Genomic DNA, 23627 nt, shown 5'->3' on the forward strand with positions numbered 1-23627 from the left:
GAGGGGTGAGAACTCATAGTAGCTAATAAAAATTAAAAATTAAAAACAAAAATAAGAACAAATAAACAAGCAAAAGAAAATATTTACAATAACCAATAATAAGACATACAATTGCAATTCCCCGGCAACGGCGCCATTTTTTGACGAACTGATTTCTGCTAGTAAAGAATTTTACAAATAAAGTCTCGTTGTAGGTATAGTTTCTAAACCAACAGAAAATTCTTTCGTGCAAAAATTGTTTGCCACTAAAGCAAACCCAATAAAATTTATAACCGAAGTATTTAAACCTCGGGTCGTCTCTCAAGGAATTGCAGGGAAGTATGATTTATTATTGGTTAAGGAAAAAGGTATATTTTTGGGTTTTTGAAATAGGGAACAAGTAATTTAAATGGCAAGAAAAATAAATTAATAATTATAAAAACCTTTGGCAAGGTACGAGAACTGGAAATCCCATCCTAGTTGTTTAGTGGGTGTGATGAGAATTGTTTAGTGCTCCCACTTAGTTAACCCTTACTAAATAAAGGAAAGTCAAGTGGTTTAATCAACTTGATTCCTCAAGTCCTAGTCAACTCCTATGGAAAGACTAGCTTTAGAGGGATCCAAATGAATCAGTAGTTTCCAATTCTCGATCAACCGCTGAGTTTGACAACTCAAGTGTCACCAATTACTTAACCAAAGCCAAAAGGGAAGAAAATCTAAATTAAATTGGAAGCATCAATAACATAAATTAAAGGAAGCAATCTTAAATGTGAAATACCTCAATTCTTATTAAATGGAGAATCAAATTAAACATAAGAATCCATAAATCAATATTGAGAAAATAAACAAACTAAAGTAATAGAAATAATAAAATAGAAGAGAACATAAAGTAAAGGAACATTGAACCTGGTATGAAGAAATAACCATAAAATAAGAGAAATCCTAATCCTAAAACCTAAAAGAGAGGAGAGAGCCTATCTCTAGAGAACTACATCTAAAACCTATAAAAAATTGTGAATTATGAATTGTTGTCTCCATTCTCTTGATTTCCCTATTCTCCAGCTTCTATTCTGTGTTTCTGGGCTTGGATTTGGGCCGAAAAAGGGTCCAGACATCACTGGGAGTGACTTCTACAATTTTCTGCACGTGGCGTCCGTCACGCATGCACGTGGGTCACGCGTGCGTATCTTTTGGAGTGTTTCCTTGTCACGTGTACGCGTCAGTCACGCGTACGCGTCGCTTGTGTTTTGCACTAGGCACGCATTCGCGTCGTCCATGCGTGCGTGTGATGGGGCACAGAAGTTGGTGAATTAAAAATTATTAAAATAGTTACGTTGCAAGTATAGCTCTTAACTCACCGAAAATCTGCCTATCAATTTAGAAATATGTCACAGAGAGTTTAAATTAAAAATTACTGGGAGTTGGAGTCCCAGGTCGTCTCCCAACAAGTTGCAGAAAAGTGTGCTATTTTATTAATCAGATGTTCCAAAAGGTTGAGTTTAGTAGATAGAAAATTAAATTGAGAAAATTTAAATAATATGACTAAAAGCCTTGACTGGGAGTTGATTAGTTGGAATCTCTATTATTGATGGGATGATTTCAAGATTAATTTATAATTAATGGTTGTTCTGTTTAGTTATCCTTTACTAGGTAAAGGAAAGTCAAACAAGTTGGAATGCTAGATCTATTCACGAGTTGCAACCCACTTAGTTCAAAGGGATTGGTGTTAGTGACTGGACAGCAATCCAACAGTTAACCCAATTACAAATTCTCTTTCAATCCTTCCAACTCAAGAGTTCCTTTCAATCAACTCCCCATCAAGTGAAGAAACTACTCGCTCATTGTAAATAATAAATCCATAACATATGAAAGAGAATTAAAAGAAAACATGATTATTGGAATGGAAAATAAATTAAAATGGAAGAAATAATCCTTGTATTAAATAGTCATGAAAGTATTCAAATGACAAAATTGAACAAAGCAAAGAACATGGAAGAATAAAACCAAGTTAAGAGAACGAACTAGAATGACGAAGTCTTGATGAGGAAATAACTCTTCTCAATGTTCCAATGCTAAGACCAATTAAAAATTGAAATTCTAAAAGCTAGAGAGAAAAACCTAAAGGAGTAAAAACTAGATCGAAAACTGAAAACTGTGTAGAATGAAGCTTGTGCTTTGTTTCTGCATATTCTCTGGCTCTAGTCTGCTGTTCCGGGCCGAAAACTGGGTCAAAATAAGGTCCAAAATCGCCCCCAGCGAATTCTGCAGATTATGAAGATCGCACATGTCATGCGATTGCGTCATCCATGCGGACGCGTCATTCGTGCTTTTCCTTGCCACGCGTTCGCGTCGTCCACGCTACCGCGTCGCTTGAGCTTTTCCAATCCGCGCGGCCACGTGAGCCATGCGGCCGCATCACTGCGATTTGCTCTCCTTCGCGCGGTCGCGTGAGCCATGCGACCGCATCACTTCTCGCTGGTTATCTCCTCAAATTCTTGTGTTCCTTCTATTTTTGCTAGCTTCCTTTCCAATCTCCAACTCATTCATGCCCTATAAAGTCTGAAACACTCAACACATAGATCACAGCATCGAATGGAATAAAGGAGAATTAAAAATACATAATTAAAGTCTCTAGGAAGCAGTTTTCAAATATGTTATAAATTCAAGAAGGAATTATAATTTCATGCTAATTTAATGAATAAGTGAGTAAGGATCATGATAAAACCACACAATTAAACATAATATAAACCATAAAATAGTGGTTTATCAACCTCCCCCCACTTAAACATTAGCATGTCCTCATGCTTAATTGAAGAAGATAAGGAAATAAGTATGAACATGTAGAAACTCATGAAATGCAATGCAAGCCTATATATATATATATATAAATAAATGCAACTATATGATTCTTGCCCACTTGATCATAAGTAACTAAGCTCTTCAAAACAATTACAAATCAAATTTCACTAATTCTATCATTATACAATAAAACAGATAAAAGTGCAAGAAGATAGCTCATGAAAGCCAGGGACATGAAAATTCAAGCATTGAACCCTCACTGATAATGTGTGTACGCTCTAATCTCTAGTGTATAGGGTAATCACTCTATCCTTCTCTAGTGTATAGGGTAATCACTCTATCCTTTTCTCCTAACCAATCAACAACAGTTAATATACCAATGCAAACATCATGAGGTCTTTTCAAGGATGTAATGGGGCCAAGGTACAGGTAGGGATATACATATAGTTAAGTGAGCTGATAAATTGAATCTTTAATTAACCCAAGCTTCAACCCAACCTATATATTTTTAATGTAATCTTAAAGTTCATACCTAGCTACCCAGAATTCCCTTTTTCAATCCATACTCATGTATCAACTTTGTATTTGATTCTATCATATGTGCATTGATCTTTGAGTTCTGAATTTAACATTGGGGTAATTTTGTCCCCTTATTTATTTATTTATTTATTTATTTATTTATTTATTTATTTAAATTGAAAGAAATATAGCTTATCAATGCACATAGATTTTTAATTCTTATAGTTTCACATGAGTAGGTATCCAAATTCCCATTAAATTCTCATGACACATTCCCTTAACAACTTTTATTCCCACGATTTTCCATACTTAACTAGCACACACAATTCTATCTTAAGCTAGCCAAAGATTCAATTTGGAATATACAATTGTTTTTCAGCTTAAGGTTAGTAATGTGGTAAAATATAGAACAAATGGGATTTAAAGGCTCAAAGTGGTTAACAAAGGTAATTGAAAAGGGTAGGCTTAATTTGGATAAGTGAGTTTAAACAAATAATGGCCTCAATCATGTGCAAGCATGCAAATATAATAAATATTGGACATATAAGATAAAACAAAATATAGATTACAGTCATAGAGAAGTAAACACACAAGAATGAAATAATTATGGTTAAATAATGTAACCATACATAAAGGCTCAAATCTTTCATAGGTTGTGTGTTCTTTAGCTCAAATGTCATGTTCCAAATACGACTTAAGCAAATTTATCACAAAAATTTTGAAAAATTAGTGAAATTTTGTTCCAAAGATAGAGTCTTAAAAGAAACTTATTGTCTTTTCAATCAAGTAGAACATGCATGCAACTATCCTAACCTATGCAATTTATTCTATTCTATAGAAGAAAGAAAATCTAACTAAAATATCCTAATTATTGGTGCTAGGGAAGAGAAATTACCTCCGGAAGTCAGGTACTGACCGACCTCCCCACACTTAAGGCTTTGCACCGTCCTCGGTGCCGTCTGTCAGGAACAGGGGTGGGCTGGTAGCAGTATCTCCACAATCGGGACCATCATGCTCGCTGTGCTAGTAAAAGAAGTGGATTGCAGGGTGTCTGAGTCTTTGCAACCTCCTCTAAGTAGCTCCCTGAGGTGTTTGAATCTTCGGTTGTTACGGCGCTCTCTCAACTTAGCTTTGTGTTCTTGCCGATCCAACCTCTTGATTATCTGCTGGAGCAATTCATCAGTTGTAGGTGCTTGTGGTGTTGAAGAAGGATTATCTTCAACTGGAGTAGTAGGAAGGCTTATAGTGGCTGCTGGGAGTCTGAGGTATTTTCCGTTAAGGACATACTGATCATCCTGTGGAAGCACGGCTTTGGTGTCCGCAGCTCTGTAGGAGACTCCGGCGGCTGAGACAAGATCTGAGACCAAGGCGGGAAAAGGTAAATTGCCCGCAATTTGTACGTGTCCCATAGCATTCCGGATATGTCGTGAGAGATTCAGAGATTGGTCTGTAAGGATGTACCATAGTAGAACAGCCATGTCCGCAGTGAAGGAGGACTTATGAATGCTCAAAAAGACGTAATGGGACATGATCTGTGCCCATACGCGAGCCTCCAAGGTAAGTGCTGAAGCCAAGATTCCTTTAGGGCGGGTACGGTGGTATCCGTAGATCCAACGGCTGCCAGGTAATGCGATAACTCTGAGAATGGAGTCCCAGTCAAATTGGTACCTCTAGCGCTTAAGTGCGGCTTCTTGGAAGGCATCCATTCCTTCTGGAATAGGGGGAAGACTCAGAGCTTGCTGAATGGCCATTTCTGTAATGGGGACTTGCTTCTGCCGGACATAAACAGACTGCAGGGTTGGCATGTAGAAGTTAGAGTAGAACTCAACTACCCAAGAAAGATTGACCTGCCTTGGCTGTCTCTGTAGGAAACCCCATTGTCTTCGTTCAATTTGCGGATCAACAAAGGTAGCAATATTGGACGGGAGGACAAGAAGGTATTCATTGTTATAGTTCCTTTCTGCCTGGATAGGGAACATCTGCTCACAGTAGCGATTGGGAAATCGCGCAGTTTCCTTTGCTGGAAAGGCTTTCTCTTTGTCATCAACCTTTATTATCCTCTTAACTCTTTTTGTTGAGGGCTTGACCGCGGTTGAAGACGGCTCTGCCACTGATGCTCTTTTAGTGCCTCTTCTTGCTAGGGGTATAGGAGTTGCTTTCTCCTTTCCTTTCTTGGTGGCCATCCTAAAAAGAGAGGAGAAAGTAAATTAAATTCAAATAGATATATAGCAAGGAAGAGAATGGAAGAGTGGTGATGGATGCACATTAGGAAGTAGTTGACATTAGCACAGGCTCTCAAGTACATGTGAAAAGCTAACAATGAAAAATAGTCAGTGCACCGAAAGATAAGTAGATGCAAGGTGTTTATTGGCATGCCGGAAAAGAGCATGAGTAGCATAGACCAAGCATCAATTGTAATAAGCCAAAAAGTTTTGTATTGACAATTAAATTCAATTAAAACAATAGTAAAGAGAATTTGTGAAAAGCAAGCATTGAATAGTAGAGTAAAGTAATGTAGAAAAGTGCATAATGCTATATGGGCTTTTTCACAAACACATGGCATGCATGGTAAATAAGATATAGAAAGTATGAAGGTGAACATGCAAGCAATCCCTTAAAAATAATAATTGTCAAACAAATTGCAACAATCCACAAGCATATAATGAGGAATAATGACTCAAATAAATTTCTAATACCATGTAAAAAAAGAAAAAGAAGAAGAAGGAAAATATGAATAATGAAAAGAAAAAGAAAAAAGAAACAGAAAATAATATATAAAATAATAGGAATGATAGAAAAGAGAAGAAGGAAGAAGAAAATAGAACCTTGGTAATGGAGGTGAGAGAGAGAGAGAGAGTGATAGGTGAGATAGAAGGAAGAAAGGAGAAGGAAGAAATAAGGAGGGAAAAGAAAAATTAGGATTTGGAGGAGAGAAAGATAAGATATGTGGCAATTTTAGGTTGAGCTGTGCGGCGCATGCGACGCAGCCGCGTGGGGCACGCGTTCGCGTGGATGCGCTTCAAGTATGGTGACGCGATCGCGTCGGTCACGCGGTCGTGTGACCCATGTTATGCTTCTGGCGCGAGTGCAGCCTCGCACCAGCACAACTCTCTGTTCAAATTAATTTATTTGCCAAAATTGGGACAGCGCGATCGCGTGGGTCACGCGATCGCATGACTGTGCGTCAGAAAATAGATGACGCAGCCGCGTCGGCGATACAGTCGCGTGATAAGGATTGTGCTTCCAGCACCAATCCAGCATCACTGTCGCACAATATTCCATTGTGCACCCTTTTACGTCGAAAACTTAGGGCATGCGGCCGCGTGGGGCACGCGGTCGCGTGGGAGGCCATGATTCCCATGCGACCCGAACGCATCAGCGACGCAGTCGCGTGGGTTGATTTGTGCCATTGGCACGCCTCCAGCCACGCTCCAGCGTGACTTTCTGTTCATCTTTATTTTTTTCTTTACTCTCCTTACGACGCGGACGCGTCGCTGATGCGATCACGTCGCGTAGTGAAAATTTTTTTTTTTTTGGAAGATAAAAACATGTAAATGCAGATGCACGAAAGAACTAAGAAAGAGAAGAGTTATTGAATAGGAAAAACTAAAAATAAAGAAAAGAACGATCATACCATGGTGGGTTGTCTCCCACCTAGCACTTTGCTTTAATGTCCATAAGTTGGACGCTCCACTAGCTCAATCTTCTGCTATGTGGGGATCTTCCAAGAGGAAGATCTCAAGCTCCTTGTTTCTCTGCATCTCCCCGCCACGGTATAGCTTTAGGCGTTGTCCATTAACCTTAATGAGTTCAGAGCTTGAGGGATGGCTTAGGTGATAAACTCAGTACGGTTCGGCCTTCTCTACTCTGTATGGACCTTCCCATCTTGATCTCAACTTAGCTGGCATGAGCCTTAGTCGAGATTTGTAAAGGAGGACTAAATCTCTAGGTTGGAACTCTTTCTTCTTGATGTTTTGATCATGTACAGCCTTCATCTTTTCCTTGTATATTCTGGAGTTTTCATAAGCTTCTAGGCGAAGGCTCTCCAGTTCCTGCAGTTGCAACTTCCTTTCAGCTCTGGCTTTCTCAATTCCCATGTTGCACTCCTTAACTGCCCAAAAAGCTCTGTGTTCTACTTCAACTAGGAGATGACAAGCTTTTCCATTAACCAACCGGAAAGGACTCATCCCAATGGGTGTCTTGTATGCTGTTCTATATGCCCAGAGTGCATCTTGTAGCCTGGTGCTCCCGTCTTTTCTATGAGACTTTACTATCTTTTGCAAGATACGCTTAATTTCTCTATTTGACACCTCGGCTTGCCCATTAGTTTGGGGATGGTAAGCTGTTGCAACTTTATGAATTATCCCATGCTTCTTCATTAATCCTGTCAGTCTCCTGTTACAAAAATGGGTGCCTTGATTGCTCACGATTGCTCGTGGTGATCCGAAGCGACATATAATATGATTTCTCACAAAGGAAACAACAGTGTTAGCATCATCAGTGCGGGTTGGAATTGCTTACACCCATTTGGAAACATAATCCACAGCTAACAATATATAAAAATATCCATTAGAATTTGGAAATGGACCCATGAAGTCAATGCCCCAAACATCAAAAATTTCACAGAAAAGCATAATTTGTTGAGGCATCTTATCCCTCCTGGATATATTACCAAATTTCTGGCATGGGAGACAAGATTTACAAAACTCAGCAGCGTCTCTAAAAAGAGTAGGCCACCAGAATCCACAGTCTAAGATCTTTCTAGGTGTTCTTTGAGGGCCAAAATGTCCTCCACTCTCAGATGAGTGACAGGCCTCTAAAATGGACTGGAATTCTGATTGAGGCACACAACGTCTAATTACTTGATTAACGCCACATCCCCATAAATATGGGTCATCCCATATATAATAATTAGACTCGCTTTTCAGCTTGTCTCTTTGATGCTTAGAAATATTTGGAGGAAATGTGCAGCTAACTAAATAATTAGCAACAGGTGCATACCAAGGGACTACCTCAGATACTGTTTGCAGGTTATCAAAAGGAAAATTATCATCTATAGGAGTAGAATCATCCTTAATATGCTCAAGGCGACTCAAGTGGTCTGCCACTAAATTCTGATTACCACTCCTATCCTTTATTTCTAAATCAAATTCTTGTAACAGCAATATCCAACGTATAAGTCTTGGTTTGGACTCCTTTTTAGCTAATAGATACTTTAAAGCTGCATGGTCCGAATACACTACTACTCTAGTACCAAGTAAATAAGCTCGGAATTTATCCAGAGCAAAAATAATAGCAAGAAGCTCTTTCTCAGTAGTAGTATAGTTGGACTAGGCATTGTCTAAAGTCTTAGACGCATAAGCAATAACGAAAGGATCCTTACCTTCACGCTGAGCCAGCACTGCTCCTACTGCATGGTTGGAAGCATCGCACATGATTTCAAATGGCTGGCTCCAGTCTGGTCCTCTCATAATTGGAGCTTGAGTCAGAGCAGTCTTCAGCTTATCAAACGCTTGTTTGCAATCCTCACTGAACTCGAACTCAATATCCTTCTGCAGTAATCTGGATAAGGGAAGTGCGACCTTACTAAAGTCCTTAATAAATCTCCTGTAAAAACCTGCATGGCCAAGGAACGAACGGACTTCCCTCACAGAAGAGGGGTAAGGTAAACTAGAAATAACATTCACCTTTGCTGGGTCTACAGAAATGCCATTATTAGATACCACATGTCCTAATACAATTCCTTGTTTTACCATAAAGTGACATTTTTTGAAATTTAATACAAGGTTTGTATTAACACATCTATCTAATACTCTAGATAATCCATCTAAGCAAAGGCTAAAAGAATCACCATAAACGCTGAAATCGTCCATAAAAACTTCCATACAGTCCTCAATAAGGTCAGAGAAAAGACTCATCATGCACCTTTGAAAGGTAGCTGGTGCATTGCACAAGCCAAAGGGCATTCTCTTGTAAGCATAAGTCCCAAAAGGACATGTAAAGGTAGTCTTTTCCTGATCCTCAGGAGCTATATGAATATGGAAATAACCTGTGTAACCATCTAAAAAGCAATAATGTAATTTACCTGACAGGCGATCCAGCGTTTGATCAATAAATGGAAGTAGGTAGTGATCCTTACGGGTAGCTTGGTTGAGACGCCTGTAATCAATGCAGACTCTCCAAGCATTCTGAACTCTAGTTGCTATGAGCTCTCCATGCTCATTCTTCACTGTAGTGACTCCAGACTTCTTGGGCACCACTTGTACTGGGCTTACCCATTCACTGTCTGAAATGGGATATATGATACCTGCTTCCAATAGTCTGGTCACTTCCGTTTTGACAACTTCAAAGATGGTGGGATTCAATCTTCTTTGGGGTTGACGGACAGGTCTTGCTCCCTCTTCTAAAAATATTCTGTGCTCACATACATGAGGGTTGATGCCTACTATGTCTACCAAGCTCCACCCAATTGCCTTCTTATGCTTCCTCAACACATCAAGTAACTGCTCTTCTTGTTGAGAAGTAAGTTCCCTTGCAATGATAACTGGAAACCTCTGCTCATCTTCGAGATAAGCATATTTGAGATGCGGAGGGAGGGATTTCAATTCTAACTTCTGATCATGAGCAGGCTCTGGATTATCTGGGGCTTGTGAAAATGGCGAAGTGCCCTCATTGTCAGTTAAAAGGGTCCCCACACTTGGACCTTGTCCAGTGTGCCTCTCTTCAAACTCTTCCTTGTGAACTTCAGCTACACTTTCATCTATGACATCACACTGGAAGATAGAACGATCTTCTGGGGGGTTGTCAATGATTCCATTCAGATTGAAGATTTCTATGTGGCCATCTATTTCAAATGAGTATGTTCCTGAAAAAGTATCCAATTTGAATTTTGATGTCTTCAGGAATGGTCTTCCAAGTAGGATTGATGATGGCTTATCTGAATCATTATGGGGCATCTCCAAGATATAAAAATTAGTGGGAAATGTAAGCCCTTTAATGTTCACCAAAACATCTTCAGCAACTCTAGCCACTGTAATAATGCTTTTATCTGCTAACACAAAACTAGCTGCCGACCTTTTTAAGGGAGGGGGCCTCAAAATATCATATATAGACAAAGGCATTATACTGACACATGCTCCTAAATCACACATGCAATCATAAATTACTACACCACCAATAGTACAGCTAACTATACAAGGACCTGGATCACTACATTTTTCAGGTAATCCTCCCATTAAAGCAGATATAGAACTACCTAAAGGAATAGTTTCTAATTCATTAATTTTGTCTTTATGGATACATAAGTCTTTTAGAAACTTTGCATATTTAGGTACCGGCTGAATAACATTAAAAAGAGGAACAGTTACCTCAACCTTTTTGAATATTTCTACCATTTTAGGGTCCTGGGCTTCCTTGCAAGTTGTGGAAATGGAATAGGAGTAGTGTTTTCTGTGGTGTTTGTGCCTTTTGGTGCTTCCTCCTGTAGTTGAGCTATTTCTTCTTCAGCTATGTCCTGTATGTCCTCTTCCTCTTCAACATCTTTTATTTCTACTACCTCTTCAGCTGAGGTGTGTTCTGGTGGGCTTGGTTCCTCCTGATTCCTCTCCTACAGTGTAGTTTCAGACCTTAGGGTGATGGCATTAATGCCTCCCTTTGGATTGGGTAATGGTTGAGAGGGGATTCCAGTGGAGCTTGAGGGTTGGTTACTAGAATTTTGCGCTGATCCAATCTGTGACATAAGAGCTTGCAAAGTAGAGGTGAGACCATTCAGACTGGCATTAATACTATTCATGATGTTATTTTCCATGGTCTGTTGTTTTCGCTCAAAAGATTGTAGTAGCTCTTCATTAGGAGATAAAGAAGAATAAGTAAATTGAGAGGTCTATTGTTGATTGTTCTGTGGTCCTTGGTTTTACCTCAGGTGAGGTGCTCTGTAAGGTTGATTCTGCTGCCTGTTGTTGTTATTATTCCACCTCTGATTTTCCTGATTATCTCGGCCTCCTCTGTTATTGTTGTCCCTCCAATTCTGGTTAGAATTGTCCTACCATCCATGGTTATTAATTTCCACTTTGATTGTACCCTTAGTTGGGGCGGTCATAGAAGTTATGAGTGGATGCCACCATGTTGTCTTTTTGTTGGAGCTGTGGACATTCATCAGTGTAATGGCTATAATCAGCACAGATTCTGCAAATTCTTTGCGGGACTAATTGTTGGTTTTGCTGTGGCGAGGGAGGATGAGCTTGCTGAGCTTGTTGTTGATTCAATTGCATCTACTTCAGCAAGTTGGTCATCTCACATATACTCTGAGCTAGAGCCGCAGTCTCTCTGTTAGAGGATACTTCTGCAACGGCTTTTGAACGGCCTTGCTTTTGCCTGTGGTTCCTAGTAGATTCAGCTAAATCACTGATCAATTGCCAAGCCTCATCAGTGGTCTTGTACTTCTTCATAGACCCATTGCTAGCACTTTCCAATGTGGTCTTATCTTGGGGCCTCATAACCTGTGTGATATAACTAAGTAACACTATCTTGTCAATCATGTGGTGGGGGCATGCTTCCAGAAGATTATTGAAGCGCTCCCAGTATTCAAAGAGAGTCTCATTGTCATCCTGAACAATTGTGGAAATATCCTTCCTCAGTTTATCAGTAACTTTAGTTGGAAAGAATTTCTCCAAAAACTCCTTTCTGAGTGTATCCCAGTTGGATACATTTGCTAGAGGTTGAGTGCAGTACCACTCTCTTGCTTTTCTCTCGAGAGAAAATGGGAAAGCTTCTCAGCAAAATTGAAGTTTCATCAATACCATCACGCCTGACAGTAGAACAGGCTGCCTGGAAATCTCTCAAGTGCTTGATAGGCTCTTGAGCAGCTAGGCCATGAAACTTGGGCATCAAATTTAGCAATACGGTCTTTATTTCAAAATTTATAGCTACCGCTGGATGATGCGCTTGAAACGGTTGCATTGTAAAATCAGGGGCTCCTTCTTCCTAGATGGTAACTCTCCTAACTGCCATGTCTTCTGCACGTAAAACAACCGAATCAGTAGAACGGGGCTGGTTTCTTCCTCAAGTTCACTTTCAGATCTCTATTAGTTGGAATCTCTATTATTGATGGGATGATTTCAAGATTAATTTATAATTAATGGTTGTTCTGTTTAGTTATCCTTTACTAGGTAAAGGAAAGTCAAACAAGTTGGAATGCTAGATCTATTCACGAGTTGCAACCCACTTAGTTCAAAGGGATTGGTGTTAGTGACTGGACAGCAATCCAACAGTTAACCCAATTACAAATTCTCTTTCAATCCTTCCAACTCAAGAGTTCCTTTCAATCAACTCCCCATCAAGTGAAGAAACTACTCGCTCATTGTAAATAATAAATCCATAACATATGAAAGAGAATTAAAAGAAAACATGATTATTGGAATGGAAAATAAATTAAAATGGAAGAAATAATCCTTGTATTAAATAGTCATGAAAGTATTCAAATGACAAAATTGAACAAAGCAAAGAACATGGAAGAATAAAACCAAGTTAAGAGAACGAACTAGAATGACGAAGTCTTGATGAGGAAATAACTCTTCTCAATGTTCCAATGCTAAGACCAATTAAAAATTGAAATTCTAAAACCTAGGGAGAAAAACCTAAAGGAGTAAAAACTAGATCTAAAACTGAAAGCTGTGTAGAATGAATCTTGTGCTCTGTTTCTGCATATTCTCTGGCTCTAGTCTGCTGTTTCGGGCCGAAAACTGGGTCGAAATAAGATCCAAAATCGCCCCCAGCGAATTCTGCAGATTATGCAGATCGCACATGTCACGCGATCGCGTCATCCATGCGGACGCGTCATTCGCGCTTTTCCTTGCCACGCGTTCGCATCGTCCACGTTACCGCGTCGCTTGAGCTTTTCCATTCCGCGCGGCCACGTGAGCCATGTGGCCGCGTCACTGCGATTTGCTTTCCTTCGCGCAGTCGCGTGAGCCATGCAACCGCGTCACTTTTCGCTAGTTATCTCCTCAAATTCTTGTGTTTCTTCCATTTTTGCTAGCTTCCATTCTAATCTCCAACTCATTCATGTTCTATAAAGTCTGAAACACTCAACACACAGATCACGGCATCGAATGGAATAAAGGAGAATTAAAAATACATAATTAAAGTCTCTAGGATGCAGTTTTCAAACATGTTATAAATTCAGGAAGGAATTATAATTTTATGCTAATTTAATGAATAAGTGGGTAAGGATCATGATAAAACCACACAATTAAACACAATATAAACCATAAAATAGTGGTTTATCAGCATGTCACTGCCATTTTCTCCAAAACTCTATTTTGTGCGTTCCTTCCATTTTTGCATTTTTTCTTTCTGTCCTCTAAGCCATTCCTGCCCTATAAAGCCTGAAATTACTCAACACACAGATCACGGCATCGAATGGTAATAAAGGATAATTAAAATTAACATTTTCAAAGCATCGGAAACATGTTTTCACATATATCATAGAATAAGGAAGAATTTGTAAAACCATGCAAATCTTATAAATAAGTGGGTGAAGAATTGATAAAAAATACTCAATTGAGCACAAGATAAATCATAAAATAGTGGTTTATCAATGATGATTGTTGGAGATTTTTAAGTTGATAAGTATTGATGATGATTATTTATATTGATGGATAATGAGAATTTTGAGAAATTAAAGTGATGAGTTAATGTTAAATGTTTATGGTGGGTTGGAACGAAGGATATTGATGATTATGATATTTGATGACATATATTGATGATGATTTTTAATTGTTGGTTATTGTGGTTGTTGAGGATTGTTGGGTATTATTGGTGTTGATGAACTTTAAGATGGAATTGATTAATAATGGATAAGGTTTGATAATGACTATTGGAATTTACGAAGAGTTATTTTGGGTAGTTGGGGTTGTTGTTGATTGATTTTGATTATGAGTGTGGATTTATGATTAAGTAGAAAATTATGGATTTGGTAACGAGATATGGTATAATGGTTGAGTAATTTAAATGAAATTGGTGAGAATGATATGAAGAGGTAATGTGTTGTGTGTGGTAGTGGTTTATGATGATTTGGGTAGGGTTTGATTTGGTTGAATGGAAAGTTGGTTAAAATTGAGGTTATGTGGTTTTTGGGTAAAAATAGATTTTTGGTGAACTTTGTCTGATCGTAACCTTTGCCTTGGTTTCCAAAATTTGTTGAATTTGGTTTAGAAAAAAAGATTATTGAAAACCCTTCGATTTGATATAAAGTTTGTAAGATTTGGATTTCTGCAGAGGAAGTTATGATCATTCAAAGATTGGTGTTGAAATATGAAATTATGCAGAGTTGTAGAATTTCAGGATTTTCTTATATGTGCGGACGCACAGCCTTGTGTGCACGCACAACCCTGCGAAAATGTTATTCTGTGTGGACTCATAGATCTGTGCATACGCACAGGCAGGGAAAAGGGCTCTGGTAGCAGCGCTAGCATAGGTTGTGCGCGCGCACATCAATGAAGAATTACAACCTGTGCGGACGCACAGCCCTGTGCGCAGGCACAAGTCGGGAAGGGACGTCTGTTAGGCGTGCTTGCACAGCTTGTGCGAGTGAACAGACTTTATAAATTTTAGTACCTGTGCGTACGCACACTTTCAAAATCTTCCTGGGCGTGCGCACGCACACCCCTGTGCGGACGCACACCGCGTGTTTCATAATTTTAAACTTTATTTTCAACTATTTCACCTTCCCGACAAGGTTGTAAGCTTCTATAATACCATTTTAAGACTCTTGAGCTTATTTTAGAGCATTGAAATATGGGAAAGGTCCTTGGGGTTTTAGTTGGGTTTTCTTTTGAAAAGTTAGCAAATGGAGGTTTAGGTTTCTGGTGTATTACGGATGAGTTAGTTGAGAGAGAAGGAAGAATGGTGCATATGGTGATTGTTGACAATGACTTGGGAAATTGATGAGCTAATGAGCTTGTAATGGAAGTGATGAATTGATGATGGTTATGATGAGTTGAAGACTCAAAGAGGAATGATAATCTTGTTGAATAATAAGAGTGTGCCAGGCACTATGTCCTTTGGTTAAGTATGATAGTGTGCAGGGTATTATGTCCCTAGGATTGAATTATGGTTGATAATCTTTTCTACTGCAAGAGTGTGACAGGCACTATATCCTTGGTTTATCCATGCAAGTGTGCCCGGCACTATATCCGTGGGTGAATAGAGTGTTCCCGGCACAATATCTGTGGGTTAATAGAGTGCGCCCGACACTATATTCGTGGGTGCGGCAGAAAAGCGACATCCGAAAGGATGTGTCGGGTTGGCATTTATGAACCGACAAGTGATATCACGAGCCAATAGGATAGGCATTCATCATATGCATCTTTTATGTGCTTGCTTACTTGAACTACTTGTGTTATACGCTTCTACTTATGTTTTACTTGGTTGCATTAACTGTGATTGTCTGGTGCTGAGGAAGTTAGGTAGGCGGTGGCGATGGGATCACACAGAGGTAAGGTTGGCGAAGGTTGTGGGACACAGCGGTGTGATTAGTGTTAGTTAGAATCCCCCTAAGTGTAGATAACCCTGGTTTATGGTTTAAGTTCTCTTATTTATTTTTGTTCTAAGCTTGAATATCAGTATGTGATGTGAAGTTCTAGGATTGCCTTCGGCGTCCCGGGGTTTTACATCTTACATCATTGGGCACTGTTACCATACTGAGAACCTCCGATTCTCATTCCATACTTTGTTGTTGTTTTTCAAATGCAGGTCGTAATCTACTTTGGTGAGATTGCGGATATGGTGACAGAGCAGAGTATGGTTCCTCCTTGGTTTAATTTATTTTACATTTTTATAGTTACTCTCACATCTTTTTGTTTTTTATCTTTATGGCCTTAGAGGCTTACTTAAGAGATAGGTTGTATAAGCTGTTTTAATTCTAAAGCTCTGTATATCTCTATTTGTAACTATTTGGCTTAAACTCCGCAAGCTGCGGCTAGTTCTCTATGATTATTATATTCTTATATTTATATATGTTCTATTCTCTTACACCTATACCTTGTATCTTATGCGTTAGCTTTGTGTGAACGTCTCACACTTTTGAAATTCTGTAATTTGATTATTAATCCTTCATCAGGCTTCTAGAATATCTTATTCCCTTCTATATATATATATATATATATATATATATATATATATATATATATAAGCCTTAGAACTGTCGTAACCTCTGATTAACCTTTGCTTTACGGCTAGAGGTAAGGCTTAGGGTAATTGGGGTGTTACATAGTTCATTGGCATTCAACGCCCAATATGGGCAGACGCCTTCGAAGAAAAGTGTAGACTATTATATATTGCTGGAAAGCTCTGGAAGTTAACTTTCCAACGCCGATAAAAATGCATCCTTTAGATCTTTGTAGCTCCAAAAATTCTCATTTTAGTGCATGGAGGTCAGAATCTAACAACATCTGCTATGCTTTCCTTGCCTCTGAATCAGACTTTGCCAAAGCTCCTCAATTTCAGCCAGAAATTATCTGAAATCATCAGAAAACATCACAACTCAAAGTAGAATCAAAAAATGTGAATTTTTCACTAAAACCTACAAAAATATAAAAAAACATAAACAAAACATAACTAAAACAATATGAAAATGATGCCAAAAAGTGTATAAAATATCCGCTCATGAACAATGAAATGTGAATGATCTTGAATGAATGAGGAGAGTGACCCCTCATAAATTGAGACTTATAGAAGTTTTATTAGATCTCCAAACTTTCAAAAGATCCTTAAATTGAACTAAAAAAAAGGCAAAAAGAGTGAGGAAAGAAATAAGCAAGAAAAAGAAACATGAAATGTTCAAAAGAGATTCAAGAATTAACAAAAGCTCTAAGCATCAATGGTTAAGAGCCTAGTTATGTGATTGTGGTGTTTTTATTCCAAGGAAAAGCTTGAACAACTAGATCCGAGGGGTGCTTCATCACCCGATAACTTGAGCTAACTAGCTCGGGATTATCGATTGAAAGTTCGTAATCAAGAGCCAACTTGCAACAAAATATTTAGAAGTCCAAAGAGGCTTTGGGCATGGATGTCTAGGACTAACTCTCTAACAATGTGCTGGTGGTGCAACCATGTCAAGGAGAGGCTCGAGTGAGTAGACCTGAGGGGTGCTTTATCACCCGGTAACTTGAACCAACTAGTTTAGAATTATCGATTGAAAGCCTGTTATCAAAATTTACCTTGAGACAAAGCACTAAGAGTTAATAAATAAAGAAAAATCTTTCTACCACAAATGTGAACTAACTGATTCACAAATCCAGTAAAACTAAGAAGAAGGATCCCATAATATCATCCGAACTAAGTTATCAAGGAATCCTTAATCTCAGGATCTCAAGATTCATTTGAGGGAGAAAAACTTGACTACAAGACCATGAAACCCCATTACCTAATATGGATATCAACTGTAAAGAAGATTCAATCCCCTCTTATTAGACTTAACTCTATTCTTTTCTTTTATTTTGCTTGAGGACAAGCGAAGACTTAATTTGGTGTTGTGATGCATGAGCATCCTTAATACTTTTCTTTAGCATCTCTTAAAGAGAATTGATAACTTTTGCTTGATAATTACATGCTTTTGTGCTTTATTCAATTGGTACTTTGAGTGTTTTATTTTCTTGACAATTCCAGGAGAATAATTGAAAAAGAGAAGCAAAGCATAAGCAAAGGGAATCATGAAGAAGAAGCACTTTCTATGAGGAAGAACATTGAGCATGCAACACAACAAAGGAAGGTAGGCAACATGTCCTCATTCCCAAAACAGAGGAGGCGATGTCCAACACACCAATACAAGGGCGTGGCACGCTGGGCCAACTCTCTAGAGGCTCTCAAAGTCAAGGCTAGAAGGGGCGTGCAACTGCAAAGCTTGGGCATGCCACATGCCAAGCAAAGGACTCCAAACCTAAGGCAAAAGTGGGCTTGCAACACGCCAATGCTGGGCATACCACACACCCAAGGAGGACACTTCCAGGAGCCAACTTGGTGGTGGCGTGCAACATGCCAATGCTGGGTGCACCACAAGGTTGCACACTCTCAGGAATTGAAATTTGATGGCGTGTCACATGCCAATCTTAAAGGGCATCCTATTCCTACACGCCTTCGAAGCCCTTCCAAGAAATGAATGAAGGGCGTGCAACACGCCAATCCTGGGTATGCCACATGCCCAAGAAGAGAACTTTAGGACAACGCCAAAACCTGTTGCAACACGCCAGGCTTGGGCATGCAACACACCAAGGTAAGTGATGTGCAAAAAACGATCTGACACAAAACTCACCGGCAAGTGTACCGGGTCGCATCAAGTAATAATAACTCACATGAGTGAGGTCGATCCCACAGGGATTGAAGGATTGAGCAATTTTAGATTAGTGGTTGATTTAGTCAAGCAGATCAAGAGTTGATTGTGTGAAATTGTGTTGACAGGAATTAAATTGCATGAAAAGTAAAGGGAGAGGGGTAAATTGCAGGAAATTAAAGAGAACAGAAAATAAAAGTGCTGAATCTTAAAGAACAAGAAATTAAATGGCAGAAACTTACAATGCAAGAAATGTAAATTGCAGAATCTTAGAATGCAAGAAATGTAAATGGCTTGAATTGTAACTGGATCAGGGATGTGGGATTGCGAAAATTAAACAAGAGAGCAGTAAATCTCAACAAACAGAAACGTAGAAGATGGATCTAACTGAACCGGATCTTAAATGCAAATGAAAATAAACTTGGTGTAGCAATGTAACAAGGAAATTGAAATTGAAAGATGTAGATTTCAGGACTCAAGAGACTAGATAACCAAGTCTAGATCTCACTGCCTTCTTAGATCCAAATTTAAAATTCAATTGCAAAAGATTAAAAATCAAAACAGAAGAAAACTTGGATTCAAATCTCAATTCTCCAATGGTGCAGTGAAAGAAACAAAAAGAGATCTCAAGGTGAGATTGAGACAGAATTTCCTCAATTCTTCAACACCCAAGACTCTAAATCTCCAAATAGCTCAAAACCCAAAGGTTCTCTACTGTGAATACTATGAAAACTCTTAAAGAAAACACTAAAACGAAAACTCCCTAAAACTTCAAATCCTAAGCTATTTATACACTTTTTTCAAATGATCATTAAGCCTTGAATTGGGCCTTTAGTCTTGATGGAATTGGGTTGATAGTGGCCTCCGTTGCTTGCTCTTGGTGTTGGGAAGAAATCTATTAGTGAACCAGGCCATGAACCATTCACGTTTGAGCCAACGTTTGAGGCAAACGTTGACTCAAACGTCACTTGTGTTAAATTATGCAGCCAAGTCCATTTGCTGTCCTCCACGTTTGGCTCAACGTTTGAGGTCAAACGTGAGCTCAAACGTGGATCACCCCAAGCTCTCTTTTTGGCCAACGTTTGGCCCAACGTTTGAGGCAAACGTTGGCGCAAACGTGGCTCATCTAACTCATCAATCAGGGGTGCTCTTCCATGCTCTTTCTTGCCAAAATGTAGCCAACGTTTGACCTCACGTTTGAGGCAAATGTTGGCTTAAACGTCGGTGCCCAGAAGCTCCAACTCTCCTCTTTTAGGCGCCAACGTTTGACCTCACGTTTGAGGCAAACGTTGGCGCAAACGTTGGCTCTTCTCCAGGGTATTCTTCATCTACTACTCACGTTTGAGTTGACGTTTGAGGCAAACGTCAGCTCAAACGTGAACTCCTCTTTTCAAGCCCATTCTTGCAACCTTCTTCCAAGCTTTATTCCTCCTGTCATCAATCAACAATTGTATCAAAGCTATGCCATAATCATGAGAGTTATCCTTCTTCTTGTCACACAAACAATTATGGCACAAAAACTCATGAAAATGCATCAATTCATCCATGGTTGATTGAATCGAAGGAAAAATGAAATTCAATCTAATTAGCTTACTTGTGGCTTAAGAAAGTGCATAAAACCAAATAAAAACAAAGGAAAAAGACTAGTGAAACTAGGCTAAGATGACTTGTCATCACAACACCAAACTTAAAACTTGCTTGTCCCTAAGCAAGAAAAGAGTTATTAAGAAGAAAGAATGAAAACAAAAGAGAATGCTCATGTTAGCAGAGTGTTATTCGTAGCTCATGGGGTTTTATGCAGATGTGTAACTACTCACTTCTTATTGACAAGTAGGCCTAGAAAGTTCTCTCTAAGCATCAAGCAAGACACTGCTATGACCTCTCATTATTCATTTGTCCTTGTTTACTGAAATTTTTTTTTATATAAGCTTTAGTTCAGTGTCATGTGTAACAAGCTCTTTTCTTTATTTATGCTTGACACATTATTCACTTTAGACACTTGGCTCACATCCCTTCTTAGAACATTGATGCCCAGCACCTCTTTGGGTTACTAAATGTCTTGTAGCTAGGTTGCTCTTAATAGTAGACTTTCAGTTGATAATCCCGGGTTAGTTAACCCAAGTTACCAAGTGTTAATGCACTCCAAAAAACTTAATAATCCAAGCAGATCCTAGTACAAAGACACCACAGGCATATATTCTAAAGTTCAAACTATTGGTGTCTAGCTTTGTTTCTTTTTATTTTTCTTTTGTTCTGTTGCCACTTTTGGCTTTTTCTCTTCTCTTTTTGTTTTTCTTTACACCCAAGGACTTTTATTTTGTTGAGATTCATAGACAGTGAACTACTTTCTTCTTAAAAAGAGAACAAGCTATTCCTTTTATTCACTAATAATGAGTTGCCACACAATCACACATACATGCCACCACTTACTATTATTTGACTTCTAGCTAACAATGAACCATCTTACTTCATGCTTCAAACATTTCTTTTATTGAATTGAAAAGATGCAAGGGACAAAGCATGCATTAGTTAAGTGAAAGTAAACACACAAGCACACACTTAGACTAACTTACTTATTTTAAGAAAACAAACATAATGCAAAGACCATTAACTAAAATGACTTAATAAGGATGCAAAGACTACTTTATACAGAAATGATGCATGCTTTCTTTGTAGTAAGGAGCAGGTCCACCTTTCATGTATCAGGCATTTTCTTGCTTCTTTCATTTGCTTGGGTGTTGGTGTTCCCTGTGTCCATGTCTGTTGTCTGTTGACCCCGCCAAAACCCAGCTTTATTCATCGCCTCCTCTACTCTATCTTCAAGTCTCATAGCCTTGCTTACTTCTATCTCACTTTTCCCTTTGAAGAACTCATCGAAAGTTGGAAATGCTAGATCCATATTGTGCAGATGCTCTCCAATATAGTTCATTTTGATTTGACTATTTATATTGTAGTCGGCTTGGACTTCATATCTTGCATCTTGGAGAGTTGTGAACTCTTTGAGAGCCCTCATATTTTCAGCTTGCATTTGTGCTAACTTTCCAAATGATTCGTGAGATTGAAAAGCATGCTCCTCTTGCATCATGAAAAATTTTGACTCAAACTCACTTTGTCTGTTCATCATTCTCAGCTGCCATTCCTCTTGCTCTTGTTGGTTTTTCATGTAGTGGGAATGGTATTCCTCTTGCCTTTCTTGAATTCTCATGTATTGTTGTGATAATCTTCCAATTGCTTCCTGCATTTGAGTCATATATAGGGTGTTATGTGGTGGAATGTGTTGCTGTTCTTCTTCCTCTTGTGGCTCTTCTTCCTCTTGTGGATCTTCTTCCTCCATTGGTTCATTTCTTTGCCTTCTTCTTGGTAGTCTTCGGCTCTGCTGTGCTTCAGTAACGATCATCATTCTTTCAATGGTTATAGGCATGCCCGGGTTCAGCCATGTTGGATTTGCCTCTTCCATTGGCACCTTGGCTTTCATACATAAACGCATAATGGTGCTCGGGTAGTGTAGCCACCCTTCGGCCGAATTTTTCTCTGCTAACCTTTGAATGTCATTTGCAATGATCTCATGGATCTTCACTTCTTCTCCCGTTATTATGCAATATAACATGATAGCTCTCTTCTTATTGACCTCCGAGTTGTTTACTATGCCTAAGATTGATCTCTTCATTAGCTCATACCAACATTTTGCTTCAGGAGTGAGATCTCCTCTTCTCAAGTACTTGTACTTGTTTTTAGTAGTTCCTACCCACTTCGTGTTGACTACACTAATCTCACTGGCAATCTCATCATAGTCTTGCTCTTCATTTAGCCTTTGATGGTATCCTGGCTTATCAAAATGGGTTGCCCTCAGTTTCAATGCTTTCATGATAGTGTTTGGGCTAAAATCTACTTCAGTTCCCCGTACATAACTCTTATAAGTTGGAGCTTGATTCATTTCGGTCCTTGGGGTATTGGCGTAGAATTCCCATATAATGTTCGCATTGATTTTGGTAATTGGTGAAATGAGATCCTCCCACCTCCTCTTCCTAATCTTGGCTTTCATTTCTTGGCACTCATCGTCTGGCAATAGAAGTGGAACCTCTGGATATATCTTCTTCTGCCTCATCCATTCAAGTTGTAGTTGATGGTACCAAGATCTAAATTTCCACTGGTCAAATTCAGGGGTGTTTTCTTCAACCATGGGCTCCTTTCCTCTCCTTCGTTTGGTTCTTGAGGAAGAGGCCATGATTGCTTGATTGGCTGATCTTTTTGAGGTTAGAGGGGGTGTGAAAAAAGTTGGAGATTTTGATGTGTTCAGAGAAAAATTTGGGGTTGAGCTTATATGATGAAGAATGATGGAGGGAATGGAGTTTGAATGGTTGGATTGCAAGGGGTGTGCAACTCTTCGGTTATGTGCATGGCTTTGAAGGTGGTGTGTTATGATTACTTAAATGAACAATGGAGGGTTGGGATACAATTGGGTGTTATGCGAATCAAAGGTGTGCATGTGAGGGTGAATGAGGACAAATTTTTACTTCTTCAATGATTTTCAACGTGATCATTCCAAGGAGTGGCAGATTCACTTTTTGAGACATTTGATGGGATTTTGTCCTCATGCTATGCTCTCCCTTTGTCTTGTCTCTTTCATTGAGTGTTCTTTGACCACCTAACCATCACAACAAGACAACAAAGATCAACATTATCAAACCGTGGCAAGAGTACTTCCTTTATTAACAACTATGTGAACTCTCATTCCTTATATCTATTTTAACCGTGACTTTTCTTGGAGGACACCAAACTTAATGTTTGGTCATATAGTTAAAAAAAATGTTTATTCCTCCAACTAGTGTTCTTGAAATCCCAATGTCACTCTTGGTTAAATATTTATAAGAAATGCTTTCATAAAAAAATTTTTTTTTTGTGCATGATTTTTTTTTAATTTTCATGAAGAGAAAGGAATTTTTGATCTTCTGAAAATGTCCATCTAGGCAGACACCAAACTTAGTGTTTGGTCATATGCTTT

The sequence above is a fragment of the Arachis ipaensis genome, chromosome B6 (genome assembly GCF_059453495.1).
Source record: "Arachis ipaensis isolate K30076 ecotype BB chromosome B6, ASM5945349v1, whole genome shotgun sequence".
NCBI lineage: Eukaryota > Viridiplantae > Streptophyta > Magnoliopsida > Fabales > Fabaceae > Arachis > Arachis ipaensis.